Source organism: Monodon monoceros, unplaced genomic scaffold, assembly GCF_005190385.1.
Source record: "Monodon monoceros isolate NGI ecotype Baffin Bay Population unplaced genomic scaffold, NGI_Narwhal_1 Super_Scaffold_14, whole genome shotgun sequence".
NCBI lineage: Eukaryota > Metazoa > Chordata > Mammalia > Artiodactyla > Monodontidae > Monodon > Monodon monoceros.
Window position 1 is genome coordinate 1,635,487 of NW_021703770.1, and position 12,482 is coordinate 1,647,968.

A 12,482-nucleotide genomic window follows, 5' to 3' on the forward strand; every position below is an offset into this window, starting at 1 on the left:
AAGACTAACGTCTGAAAGGCATACTTCCGATCTGCAGGTCCCGAGCACCCCCCACCAGTTCACCTGGAGCCCTTCTATCCTCTGCTCACAGGGCCTGTCCCAGGACTGGCTGCAGCCTTCTCTTCACTTGCCAATGTCTCATCTGCCTTTCAGACGTTAGTCTCTTCTTCTCTGCCCTTCAAACCCTGGCACATGTGTTGGTGGGGAATCACTTCACGCCTCCTGGGAGCAGTGTGCTGTGACTCTCCTTAGTCTCTGCTAGTGTTCTCTTGGAGGTGGCAAAATTGTTCGGCTCTATAGAAAAACCAGCACGAAATTGTATCACTTTCATTTTATTTTTGAACTTTAAATGGATAAATTATTTGAAGGAAACTGTCTCAGAGTTTTTGCTGCCTGCTTTCCCCACAACCATTTCAAAGGCCAGAAGGAGGAGTTTGACCGTCTCGGGAAGAGCTTCTCCAATCACTTCTAGCAGCTCAGCTTCCGAGCCCTTGATGGGCATTTGAAACAGAATGCTTCTTGGTCTCACACTGTTGTTTCTTGTCATTTCTGACTATTGCATGTACATTCAACAGCTGTTTCAAGTGAAGTGATCTTTTGTCCAATTTCAGTTAACTCAAATTTGCTTTTCCCATTTTAATGTTGACAGGAGTTTCTTCTTCCTAGAATGAAAATTAGCAATTTGCACTTACTACGTGAAGGCACTGGTCCGAGGTGCTTTTTTTTCTTAACAGTTTTAATACAATTTACCCATTAAAATATACAGAGGTTTTTACTCTATGACCAGAGTTGTGTATCACCATCAATCTTGGACATTTTCATCACCCCAGCAAGAAGCCCTGTACAGATTATCAGTCACCACCCATATCCCCCATCCTCCCCCAGCCCCAGGCAACCACTCTTCTGTCTCTGGATTTGCCTGTTCTGGACATTTCGTATAAATGGAATCATACAGCTTGTAGTCTTTTATGACCGACTTCTTTCACTTAGCATAATGTTTTCAAGGTTTGTCCGTGTTGTGTCACGGATCAGTACTTCACGTTTTGTTTTTGCTGAATAATATTTCACCATATGGATAGACCACTTTTTGTTTACCCCTTCATCAGCTGATGGACATTTGGATTGGTTCTACTTTTTGGCTGTTATGAGTAATGGTGCTGTTGACATTCATATATGTTTTTATGTGGACGTATGTTTTCAGTTCTCTTATGCATATGCCTAGGAATTAGAATTACAGGGTCATACGGTAACTAAATGTTTAACTATTTGAGGAACTGCCAGATTGTTTTCCAAAGCGGCTGTGCTGTTTTACTTTCTCAGCAGCAGTGTATGAGAGTTCCAATTTCTCAATGTCCTCATCAATGCTTGTTATTCACTTTTCTTTTGTTTTGGCAGTTCTATAACTTTGCTTAACAATCAGCAGTTAGTTCTCATCCACATTAACTGTCTTTAGGTTTTTGATAATGGTGGCAGGTACATAGGTAACCGAGGTACAGAGCTTGTCTGGTGCATCTTCATCTTCCTTATGTTTCTGGACAGCTGCACATGGATACAATACGGAACATCCCTTATTCCTTTGGCGCAGACAGCTTTGTGGAGCCTGGTGTCGATGCGCACATCTGGAGTTCCCATCTCCTTCATGGCAAATTTCCGGATTTCTTTGAGTGCCCGAGGGGCACGCTTCTTGAAACCCACTCCAGGGATGCTCTTGTGAACGTTGAGAGTGTATTTTCTGGTCGTCACCTCGTTGACGGCAGACTGGCCCTTCTTCTTGCCACCCTTCTTTGTGGGAGCCGTCTAAACCCAGTCGACAAGAAGGCTCAGAGTGGAGTGGGACAAAGCCAGGCCAAGTCTTCCCTCCCAGCTGGCCTCATGCAACCGCCCTCGGGGCTCCTGGAGCCCCAGGTCAGGGTGTTATCATTTTTTTGATTATAGCTGTTCCAGTGAGGGTGAAGTGGTTTCTCCTTGTAGTTTTTTTTTGTTGTCATTTAAAATGGAAATAGAATTTTTATTTGTATTTGTGTATATTTACTAATGTTAAAATATCATAAAAGTTTGCCATAATATATATATTTTTTTCTTTTTTTAAAATTTTTATTGGATTATAGTTGATTTACAATGTTGTGTTAGTTTCGGGTGTACAGCAAAGTGAATCAGTTACACATATGCATATACCCACTCTTTTTTTAAGATTCTTTTCCCATATAGGCCATTACGGAGTATTGAGTATAGTTCCCTGTGCTACACAGTAGGTTCTTTTTAGTTATCTATTTTATATATATAGTAGTGTGTATATGTCAATCCCAATCTCCCAATTTATCCCTCCCCCCACATTCCCTGGTAACCATAAGTTTGTTTTCTACATCTGTGACTCTACTTCTGTTCTGTAAATAAGTTCATTTGTACCTTTTTTTAGATTCCACATGTAAGCAATATCATAGGATATTTGTCTTTCTGTGTCTGACTTTACTCAGTATCACAGTCTCTAGATCCATCCACGTGGCTGCAAATGGCATTATTACAATCTTTTTTTACGGCTGAGTAATATTCCATTGTCTGTATGTACCATCTCTCTTTTTTTTTTTTCGGTACGCGGGCCTCTCACTGTCGTGGCCTCTCCCGTTGCGGAGCACAGGCTCCGGACGTGCAGTCTCAGCGGCCATGGCTCACGGGCCCAGCCGTTCCGCGGCACGTGGGATCTTCCCGGACCGGGGCATGAACCCGTGTCCCCTGCATCGGCAGGCGGACTCTCAACCACTGCACCACCAGGGAAGCCCTGTACCATCTCTTCTTTATCCATTCTCTGTTGAGGGACATTTAGGTTGCTTCCATGTCCGGGCTATTGTAAATAGTGCAGCAACGAACATAGGGGTGTGTGTATCTTTTCAAATTATGGTTTTCTCCGCCTCCTTGTAGTTTTGATTTGATTTCCCTTATAGCTATTGATATTGAGCATCTTTTTCTTTTTTTTCTTTTTCTTTTTTTCTGGTACACGGGCCTCTCACTTGTGGCCTCTCCTGTAGCGGAGCACAGGCTCCGGACGTGCAGGCTCAGTGGCCATGGCTCACGGGCCCAGCCACTCTGTGGCATGTGAGATCTTCCCGGACCGGGGCACGAACCCATGTCCCCTGCATTGGCAGGTGGACTCTCAACCACTGTGCCACCAGGGAAGCCCCCTTTTTCTTTTTTAAAAAATTATTTAATTAATTAATTTATTTCTGGCTGCGTTGGGTCTTCGTTGCTGCCTGCAGGCTTTTTCTAGCTGTGGCGAGAGGGGGCTACTCTTTGTTGCTGTGAGCGAGCTTCTCGTTGTGGTGGCTTCTCTTGTTGCAGAGCACGGGCTCTAGGTGTGTGGGCTTCAGTAGTTGTGGCACACAGGCTCAGTAGTTGTGGCTCAGGGGCTCCAGAGTACAGGCTCAGTAGCTGTGGTGCACAGGCTTAGTTGCTCTGCAGCAGGTGGAATCTTCCCGGACCAGGGCTTGAACCCGTGTCCCCTGCATTGCCAGGCAGATTCTTAAGCACTGCACCACCACGGAAGCCCTTGAGCATCTTTTTCATTGTGCTTATAGGCCATTTGTACAATTTCCTTGAAAAATGTCTTTTCACATCCTTTATCCATTTTTTAACAAATATCTTTATTGGAGTATAATTGCTTTACAATGGTGTGTTAGTTTCCTTTGTATAACAAAGGGAATCAGCTAAGTGCATACGTATATCCCCATATCTACTCTGTCTTGTGTCTCCCTCCCACCCTCCCTATCCAACCCCTCTAGTTGGACACAAAGCACTGAGCTGATCTCCCTGTGCTATACAGCTGCTCCCCACTTACATTTGGTAGTGTATATATGTCAGTGCCACTCTCGCACTTTGTCCCAGCTTACCCTTCCCCCTCCCCGTGTCCTCAAGTCCATTCTCTACATCTGCGTCTTTATTCCTGTCCTGCCCCTAGGTTCTTCAGAACCTTTTTCTTTCTTTTTTTTTGATTCCATATATATGTGTTAGCATACGGTATTTGTCTTTCTCTTTCTGACTTACTTCACTCTGTATGACAGACTCTAGGTCCATCCACCTCACTACAGATAACTCAATTTCGTTTCTTATTATGGTTGAGTAATATTCCATTGTATATATGTGCCCCACGTTCTTTATCCATTCATCTGTCGATGGACACTTAGGTTGCTTCCATGTCCTGGCTATTGTGAATAGAGCTGCAATGAACATTGTGGTGCATGACTCTTTTTGAATTATGGTTTTCTCAGAGTATATGCCCAGTAGTGGGAATGCTGGGTCATATGGTAGTTATATTTTTAGTTCTTTAAGGAACCTCCATACTGTTCTCCATAGTGGCTGTATCAATTTACATTCCCACCAACAGTGCAAGAGGGTTCCCTTTTCTCCACACCGTCTCCAGCATTTATTGTTTGTAGATTTTTTGATGATGGCCATTCTGACCGGTGTGAGGTGCTACCTCATTGTAGTTTTGATTCCCATTTCTCTAATGATTAGTGATGTTGAGCATCTTTTAATGTGTTTGTTGGCAATCTGTATATCTTCTTTGGAAAAATATCTATTTAGGTCTTCTGCCCATTTTTGGATGGGGTAGTTTGTTTTTTTGATATTGAGCTGCATGAGCTGCTTGTATATTTTGGAGATTAATCCTTTGTCAGTTGCCTCATTTGCAAATATTTACACCATTCTGAGGATTGTCTTTTCGTTTTGTTTATGGTTTCCTTTGCTGTACAAAAGCTTTTAAGTTTCATTAGGTCCCATTTTTTGTTTTTATTTCCATTTCTCTAGGAGGTGGGTCAAAAAGGATCTTGCTGTGATTTATGTCATAGAGTGTTCTACCTATGTTTTCCTCTAAGAGTTTTATAGTGTCTGACCTTACGCTTAGGTCTTTAATCCATTTTGACTTTATTTTTGTGTATGGTGTTAGGGAATGTTCTAATTTCATTCTTTTACATGTAGCTGTCCAGTTTTCCCAGCACCACTTATTGAAGAGGCTATCCTTTCTCCACTGTACATTCCTGCCTCCTTTATCAAAGATAAGGTGACCATATGCGCGTGGGTTTACCTCTGGGCTTTCTATCCTGTTCTATTGATCTATATATCTGTTTTTATGCCAGTACCATAGTGTCTTGATTAATGTAGCTTTGTAGTATAGTTTGAAGTCTGGGAGCCTGATTCCTCCAGCTCTGTTTTCCTTTCTCAAGATTGCTTTGGCTATTCGGGGTCTTCTGTGTTTTCATACAAATTGTGCAATTTTCTGTTCTAGTTCTGTGAGAAATGCCATTGGTAGTTTGATAGGGATTGCAGTGAATCTGTAGATTGCTTTGGGATGTATAGTCATTTTCACAATGTTGATTCTTCCAATCCAAGAACATGGTATATCTCTCCATCTGTTTGTATCATCTTTAATTTCTTTCATCAGTGTCTTATAGTTTTCTGCATGTAGGTCTTTTGTCTCCTTAGGTAGGTTTATTCCTAGGTATTTTATTCTTCTTGTTGCAGTGGTAAATGGGAGTGTTTCCTTAACTTCTCTTTCAGATTTTTCATCATTAGTGTATAGGAATGCAAACAATTCCTGTGCATTAATTTTGTATCCTACTACTCTACCAAATTTATTGATTACCTCTAGTAGTTTTCTGGTAGCATCTTTACGATTCTCTATGTATAGTATCATGTCATCTGCAAACAGTGACAGTTTTACTTCTTTTCCGACTTGGATTCCTTTTCTTTCTTTTTCTTCTCTAATTGCTGTGGCTAAAACTTCCAAAACTATGTTGAGTGGGTAACCTTGTCTTGTTCCTGATCTTAGAGGAAATGGTTTCAGTTTTTCACCATTGAGAACGGTGTTGGCTGTGGATTTGTCATATATGGCCTCTATTATGTTGAGGTAGGTTCCCTCTATGCCTTCTTTCTGCAGAGTTTTTGTCATAAATAGGTGTTGAATTTTGTCAAAAGCTTTTTCTGCATCTATTGAGATGATATGGTTTTTATCCTTCAGTATGTTAATATGGTGTATCACATTGTTTGATTTGCGTGTATTGAAGAATCCTTCAATTCCTGCATTCCTGGGATAAACCCCACTTGATCATGGTGTATGTCCTTTTAATGTGCTGTTGGATTCTGTTTGCTAGTATTTTGTTGAGGAGTTTTGCATCTATGTTCATCAGAGATATTGGCCTGTAGTTTTCTTTTTTTGTGACATCTTTGTCTGGTTTTGGTATCAGTTATGGTGGCTTCTTAGAATGGGTTTGGACGTGTTCCTCCCTCTGCTATATTTTGTAAGAGTTTGAGAAGGATAGGTGTTAGCTCTTCTCTAAATGTTTGATAGAATTTGCCTGTGAAGCCATCTGGTCCTGGGCTTTTCTGTTGGAAGATTTTTTTTTTTTTTGCAGTACGTGGGCCTGTTAGTGTTGTGGCTTCTCCCATAGTGGAGCACAGGCTCCAGATGCGCAGGCTCAGCGGCCATGGGTCATGGGCCTAGCCGCTCCGCGGCATGTGGGATCTTCCTGGGCCAGGGCATGAACCCGTTTCCCCTGCATCGGCAGGCAGACTGTCAACCAGTGCGCCACCAGGGAAGCCCCTTGTTGGAAGATTTTTAATCACAGTTTCAATTTCAGTGCTTGTGATTGGTCTGTTTATATATTCTATTTCTTCCTGGTTCAGTCTCGGAAGGTTGTGCTTTTCTAAGAATGTGTCCATTTCTTCCAGGTTGTCCATTTTATTGGCATATAGTTGCTTGTAGTAATCTCTCATGATCCTTTGTATTTCTGCAGTGTCAGTTGTTACTGCTCCTCTTTCATTTCTAATTCTGTTGATTTGAGTCTTCTCCCTTTTTTTCTTGATGAGTTTGGCTAATGGTTTATCAATTTTGTTTTTCTACTCAGAGAACCAGCTTTTAGTTTTATTGATATTTGCTATTGTTTCCTTCATTTCTTTTTCATTTATTTCTAATCTGATCTTTATGATTTCTTTCCTTCTGCTAACTTTGGGGTTTTTTTGTTCTTCTTTCTGTAATTGCTTTAGGTGTAAGGTTAGGTTGTTTATTTGAGATGTTTCTTGTTTCCTGAGGTAGGATTGTATTGCTATAAACTTCCCTCTTAGAACTGCTTTTGCTGCATCCCATAGGTTTTTGGGTCATCGTGTTTTCATTGTCATTTGTTTCTAGGTATTTTTGGATTTCCTCTTTGATTTCTTCAGTGATCTCTTGGTTATTTAGTAGTGTATTGTTTAGCCTCCATGTGTTTTTATTTTTTACAGATTTTTTCCTGTAATTGATGTCTAGTGTCATAGTGTTGTGGTTGGAAAAGATACTTGATACGAGTTCAATTTTCTTAAATTTACCAAGGCTTGATTTGTGACCCAAGATATGATCCAGCCTGGAGAGTTTTCCATGAGCACTTGAGAAGAAAGTGTATTTTGTTGTTTTTTGATGGAATGTCCTATAAATATCAATTAAGTCCATCTTGTTTGTTTGTTTTTTTTTTTGTGGTACGTGGGCCTCTCACTGCCGCGGCCTCTCCTGCTGTGGAGCGCAGGCTCAACGGCCACGGCTCCCGCGCCCAGCCGCTCTGCAGCATGTGGGATCCTCCCAGACTGGGGCAGGAACCCGCATCCCCTGCATCAGCAGGCGGACTCTCAACCACTGCACCACCAGGGAAGCCCAAGTCCATCTTGTTTAATGTGTCATTTAAAGCTTGTGTTTCCTTATTTATTTTCAGTTTGGATGATCTGTCCATTGGTGAAAGCGGGGTGCTAAAAGTCCCCTACTATTGTGTTACTGTTGATTTCCCCTTTTATGGCTGTTAGCATTTGCCTTATGTATTGAGGTGCTCCTATGTTGGGTGCATAAATATTTACAATTGTTATATCTTCTTCTTGGATTGATCCCTTGATCATTATGTAGTGTTCTTTTTGTCTCTTTTGTAATAGTCTTTTAAAGTCTGTTTTGTCTGATATGAGAATTGCTACTCCAGCTTTCTTTTTTTTTTTTTGTGGTACGCGGGCCTCTTACTGTTTTGGCCTCTCCCGTTGCAGAACACAGGCTCCGGACTCGCAGGCTCAGCGGCCATGGCTCATGGGCCCAGCCGCTCCGTGGCATGTGGGATCTTACCGGACCGGGGCACGAACCCGTGTCCCCTGCATCGGCGGCAGACTCTCAACCACTGCACCACCAGGGAAGCCCTCCAGCTTTCTTTTGATTTCCAGTTGCATGGAATATCTTTTTCCATCCCCTCACTTTCAGTGTGTATGTGTCCCTAGGTCTGACGTTGGTCTCTTGTAGACAGCATATGTACTGGTCTTGTTTTTGTATCCATTCAGCCAGTCTATGTCTTTTGGTTGGAGCATTTAATCCAATTACATTTAAGGTAATTATCTATATGTATGTTCCTCTTACCATTTTCTTAATTGTTTCAGGTTTGTTACTGTAGGTCTTTTCCTTCTTTTGTGTTTCCTGCCTTGAGAAGTTCCTTTAGCATTTATTGTAAAGCTGGTTTGGTGGTGCTGAATTCTCTTACCTTTTGATTGTCTGTAAAGGGTTTAATTTCTCCGTGGAATCTGAATGAGATCCTTTCTGGATCACTGAAAGGTCTTTTTAGATCCTTTATCCATTTTTAATTGAGTTATTTGTCTTTTTACTGTTGAGTTGTAAAATTTCTTTTTATATTGTAGATACAAGTTCCTTATCAGATATATGGTTTACAAAAATTTTCTCCTATTCTGTGTGTTGTTTTTTCACTTTGTTGATGGTATCCTTTGAAGCATAGAAGTTTTAAGTTTTGATGAAGTCCACTTTATCTAACTTTTCTTTGTTGCTTGTGCTTTTGGTGTCATATCTAAGATCTGAGGTATTTTAAAAGCAATTTAATTCTTACAGCAGTTCTAGGAGATAGGTACTGTTGTTATCCCCCGTCTGTAGATGAGGAAAATGAGATGCAGAAAAGTTCATTGACTTGTCATGGGTACAGCTAGTCAGTGGTGATGTGGGAATTCACACCCACACATTTGTCTCCAGCGTCTGTTCTCTTAACTACCATAGTCTATTCCTTTCTGTAGGAATGGTTAATTAAAAAGCCTTTACTTCTTTGATTTCTTACTATTTTTTTCTCATTAGGGACCTCATCTCTTTCTTTATAATACTTTGCAGAGCTCAGTGTAGTTTTATTTTAGGTCTAATGTAGGCGGAAGCATTGCTATCAGTTAATACCGCATTATTTACCCTCCAGTGATGATTGTTGCTAATTGACCTAATAAAGTCATACTTAATTTAACTCTTTTCTGGTCATTACACTAAAAGAAGAGTCATGGCTACTGAATGCTCTAAGAAAGTATATGATTTATTTTATTTTGCTAACCAATGAAAGAAAAACCCCAGTGTTGACATAGGTTGTAAATTTTCCAGAATAGGGTCATTGTCTTCCTTATATTTCATTTTGTTTGGTCACAGTGTCTAGATAGTGCCTTATTGTCTGGCAGATTAGTTAGAGCATGGTGCTCATGAATCATTGTAATGACAGAATTTTGACAACAGTATCTGTTGCTTCACAAGAAAAAAGATAATATAGAAATACTGCACAGATTTATTTTAAAAGCCTGGAATTTTGAGAAGAGTTCCACAAACCATACAAAGGTATTTTCATTAATTTTAACTCTATCTTAGACACGTTATGGTTACATAGCAGAGTAAGTTTATGAACTAGATTTGACAGGAGAAGTGTAATATTGATTATTTGTTTTAATTAAAATATTATGCTTTGGGGCTTCCCTGGTGGCGCAGTGGTTGAGAATCTGCCTACCAATGCAGGGGACACAGGTTCAAGCCCTGGTCTGTGAGGATCCCACATGCCGCGGAGCAACTAGGCCTGTGAGCCACAACTACTGAGCCTGCGCGTCTGGAGCTTGTGCTCCACAACAAGAGGCCGCAACAGTGAGAGGCTCGCGCACCGCGATGAAGAGTGGACCCCGCTCGCCGCAACTAGAGAAAGCCCTCACACAGAAACGAAGACCCAACACAGCAAAAAATAAATAAATAAAATAAAAAAATATATATTATGCTTTGGATAAAGTAATTTAGTGCCCATGAATAAACAAAAATAAGTTTGCATTTATATATGACAGCGGGGCAGCCTTCCTACATATATATGTTTTGATCTGTTTTTGGAGTATTTTTATAGCTTTTCAACAATGCTCTAACTTTACAATTCTATTTATTTTTTGTTATTATTTTTTAATATTAAAAAAAATTTCGTTTATTTATTTATTTATTTTTGGCCTCGTTGGCTCTTCATTGCTGCTTGAGGGCTTTGTCTAGTTGCAGTGAGTGGGGGCTACCCTTGTTATTCTCCTCTTTTTATGGTTTTGCCGTTCTTTCTCCTGCATCATTTGTCTCTGTTTTATTCCCTCTTATTTCTTTTTTATTTTTTTAAAATTAATTAATTAAATTTATTTTTGGCTGCATTGGGTCCTTGTTGCTGCGTGCGGGCTTTCTCTAAGTTGTGGCGAGCTGAGGCTTCTTATTGCAGTGGCTTCTCCTCTTGTGGAGCACGGGCTCTTAGGCATGCAGGCTTCAGTAGTCGTGGCTCACGGGCTTAGTTGCTCCGTGGCATGTGGGATCTTCCTAGACCAGGGCTCGAACCTGTGCCCCCTGCACTGGCAGACGGATTCCTAACCACTGTGCCACCAGGGAAGTCCCATTCCCTCTTACTTCTGCTTCATTTTACTTTTGTTGACTTTCTAGCTTGTGCCTCCTATACAGTCTTGCACATAATAGGAACTCAGTAACTTTCTCTTGAATGAATTATTAAACTGTTGTTGGACTGATACTGGGGAGCCCTTGTGATGATTTTTTTTTTTTTTCAGCTTTTCCCCACTTCTTAACTATGCTCTTTCTTTTCCTTTTCTCTAGCCTGGGTTTCAGCCTGCCTGTGGCATTGATTTTTCCTGTCTATAGACTCCTTGTTTCACTGGTTCACAATAATGTTACATGTGGGCTGTCAAAACTTTATAGGTGTCAAGAAAGATCAAATCCATTGCATACTAGTATTTTTAGAGTGTGTTATTCTTTTATTGAGTGAAATTAAATTAGTCTGACCCACTAAGCTCTCCCGTGAGCTATGCTTTTTTTACCTTCTTACAGGTTATATTCTTCTGGGTTTCTGCATATGCTTTTTTCCCCTGGCCTCTGTACTGGAGTTAAGTAAATCATTAAGGGAATGCCCATTATCAGTGGTGTCTTTTTTTTTTTTTAAATATGGAGGGAAAATTTGTTCCTTCTCCCTGGTTGGGGGCTTCTTGGATGAGGTGAGGTACCATAGGAAGAATGAAGAGCCCACCTCATTCTGATTCCCACTCTTTCCCTTCCATTCTCCAAGGGAAAAGAGTAAAATTCAACAATATGAAGACAAATTATTAGAACTAATGAGATAAATCAAGATAACCTATCATCTATTAAATATTATTTCATGCCAGAAGCAAAGGTATTGTAAACATGAAAAACACACAAAGCAGGATAGTACTGTGGTTAAAAATACAGGCCCGGGGATTCCCTGGTGGCACAGTGGTTGGGAGTCCGCCTGCCGATGCAGGGGACACGGGTTCGTGCCCTGGTCCGGGAGGATACCACGTGCCTTGGAGTGGCTGGGCCCGTGAGCCATGGCCACTGGGCCTGCGCGTCTGGAGCCTGTGCTCCGTGACGGGAGAGGCCACGGCAGTGAGAGGCCTGCGTACCGCAAAAAAAAAGAAAAAGAAAATACAGGCCCGGGTTCAAATCCTGCTCTGGAGTAAACGGCTCTGTATATCCAGCTCCTACTACTGGAGAGCCAGTAGGAATGCTCAGCCTCTTTAGGACCTGTTTCCTCCCCTGCAGAAACGGTGCTCGCTAGGAGCCCCCCCCCGCATAACGCTGCCATGGGTTGTAAATGAGGACACGCATGGATGTCCCCACATAGGTTCTGACTCCTTGTTAGTGCAGAATGACATAGTTTTTGCTGTGATGGCCTTACGACCACCCAGTGTAGATTCTCAGTGCTCCAAAGGGTTGCCTTGTGGCTTGGAGATGGACTTCTCAATTCTGTAAGGACCCAAGGATTGTGTCATTGGGCCTTGCTGATTTGAATCTATTCTTTAGAAAGTAAATATTTTAGATTTTTTTCAGGCATGCATGCCCTTTTCTTTTATTATTTATAGTTCTACCCTCTTATCTCTTGCTGTGATTTTCACAAAATCTGTAGAAACACAAAATCCTAAGCCACCTGTCTCTTCCCAGTTCTCTGTTATGGCTCTTTCTTCCCTGACTAGAAGAGGATTTTGCGTAGGAAATGTTCTTTGTTCCTCTTTGCTTAGAGTCTCTCTGTCCGTCTGCCCATCTTTCACCTGTCCATCTGTCCATTTATCTATCCACTTATTCTTCTGTCTTGTTCCAAAAAGCATTTGAGGCAGCATACAGAATAACAAAATACCAAGAGAGCAGGTGAGAA

General features: G+C 41.3%; 1 protein-coding gene and 1 pseudogene across 2 annotated transcripts in view; one reads left to right on the plus strand and one right to left on the minus strand.

The window, feature by feature from the left end:
- TRAPPC9 (trafficking protein particle complex 9) overlaps nucleotides 1–12,482 on the plus strand; it is a 514,318-nt gene that overhangs the window by 37,266 nt on the left and 464,570 nt on the right. The window lies entirely within an intron of this gene.
- Nucleotides 1,424–2,495, minus strand: LOC114895392 (annotated as a pseudogene).